Below are 2,531 nucleotides of genomic sequence, written 5' to 3' on the forward strand. Positions count from 1 at the left end.
GGCTATTTTTATAGCTGAATGCTCAGTAATTTAACTTAAAGAATGGGAATTAATATGAAATATTACAATTTTTGTAACGAAATGGTACCAGATGGAAGATACTGATTAAATGAATATCGCATTAAATAAAAGATAGTTGGCGTTGACACAACTTTCGTTGTCCTTGAAACTGACCCTGTGTTTGAAAAAAAAGTTTTGTTTGGTGGATATGAAATGAAATTTAATACTATATTGTCAGCACCATTTTCAATTAGTTTTTCCGGGTGAAGAAGTTCATCACACGGCAAAGCGCAAGAAGTTCGGCACACGGTAAATGTCATTAAAAGGAGTTAGAGAAAAAGGGGGCAGAATAAGGTTAGAAAGGGAAAAATACTTGAGGTGATGGAATGGACTAAGTCTGACATCACGACAGTTGGTTGTCTTGGACATCGTCAACTTCATTTTTTCATACAAATCTGAATAACAGCCGTTTATGCCATTAGGGATTTTTACACATCGAATTCTGATTTCGAAGGTACCTTTAAGGTATCTCAGTGCTGATAGTTGTTCTAGCGTTCCTGCAACTCAACAGATTTTTCCGTCATTTTGCCGATAATAAAGCGTCAAAATACCAATCTGTGCTAGCTTTGCTATGAATATATAATGTCGTAATTAATACCGATGTAATGGATCATTAAAGTAAACTAGCGCCCAAAAAGATTGAAAGTGGTGTTAAAACTGTGGAGTTTTAAAAATGGTAATAATCGGGGATTTTATAAATATTTTTACCATAAATGAAAGACCGCAAGATTATTATGATACGGATTATTTTGTAGGCATAGTAAAATTGCTAAGAAGTAAAAGATTCAGGCACTTCTCTCCAGATAGATTCCGGACAGATATGCTCCAACTGCCCAGAAAAAGAGGTAAGAAACTGCTAAAGGGTAGAAGAGCTGCATCTTTTAATATTTTCTAAATTCATATGCTAATTCGTCTAATTATTTTAACAAATTGGTTCTTCAACCATGGATATGCCTGTAGACGAGAAACAATTTGCATGCCTGATATTGAAGCGACTATTTTTTATGGAAATATTTGGTATTTTCAAATGTATGTAATAGATTAGGGGCGATCTCAAGCGTATATTTTGGAGAAACGAATTCTAAGTAGACTTTTTGTGGCACATTGATAAAATATCACGCGCAGCAAGAGACCAAAATAATCAAGCAAATAACTGATAATGGAATATATTTGCATCCTGCACTGCAAAAACGTACTTTCATTGCCGTTTGCGGTTACGATCCTTTTCGAGGACTGTAAATTGGTGAAACAATCATTTAAAATGCCAGTTGGATATTTACTTTTAACGGAGAAAGAAGTTTTCTTGGAAATATTTCCCACGAATTGTTTCACCAAATAAATCATGAAATCGTAAAAAAAAGTGCGATCGATCCGAAGTCTTTTATTCCGTGCATAAAATATGCAAGAGCTCGATTGAGGAGGGAATTATGGTGGGCACGTTAATGCCCCACTTCGCTTAAAAGGCAATACGGTTTGCCTAAGATTGATTTTCGCTTTGCTATAATATATTTTGTGGTCGAGTAATAATCATGATTTTTACTGGCTTCACAAAAGTAAGCATGAATAAATCAAGAAATTCGTGGTGCACATTAATGAAGTATGTAAAACTTATTAGCGGGTGATATTCATTAATCGATTGCAGATTCTACCTAACTCTCCTCTCTTTGGTAAGTAGAATCTATTTAGGGTCACCATTCCTCTAAGCTGCCCAATTGCTCCTTATCATTAGTTTCCTCTCTATTTTTTCACCATCACTCTATCTGTTCCGAGGTACGTTTATTTTGCCCATTAAGTCTGAGCACAGTCAAGATCGACAAAAAACAATCCCTCGTTCTTGGCCAACGTATGTACCTTGTTGTCATGTACTCTTTTGCTTGTACCCAAGTTTTTATAACATTATGCTCGGATGACCGCTCTCTATACGTACCGAAATGAGAGTTAGGGCGTATAATTGGTTTTGTTGAAAACATTTCTCCTGAAGAATCAAGTTTCACAATCCCAATTGCTCTATATTGTTACACGAGGGCGTTTTTTTTCAACCTCCGGTGGGTCATAAGCAGAAGACGAAGTGATTAATTAAAAATTATTTTATTCTTAAATATTGAGCATACTGGTAATGCCAGTTAGATATTTACTTTTAACGTAGAACGAAGTTTTCTTGGAAATATTTTCCACAAATGTTTTCGCCAAATAAATAGTGAAATCGTAAAAAAATTGTGATCGATACGAAGTCTTCTATTTCGTGCATTAAATATGCAAGAGCTTGACTGAGAAGGGAATTATGATGGGCATGTTGATGCTGCACTTGGTGTCCTTTGGACATAATCGCCTCGGTGATTGAGGAATTGGCCGTGTCTACTTCTTCATAGGATGTGGCCGCCAATTACTTCCAATGAATTCTGCCTTTGTCCTGAAGCTCATCGCCCGTTTGGAAAGGCCTCCCACCCAGCCACATCTTCATTGCAGCGTAA

Source organism: Ischnura elegans, chromosome 2 (genome assembly GCF_921293095.1).
Source record: "Ischnura elegans chromosome 2, ioIscEleg1.1, whole genome shotgun sequence".
In the NCBI taxonomy this organism is placed as follows: domain Eukaryota; kingdom Metazoa; phylum Arthropoda; class Insecta; order Odonata; family Coenagrionidae; genus Ischnura; species Ischnura elegans.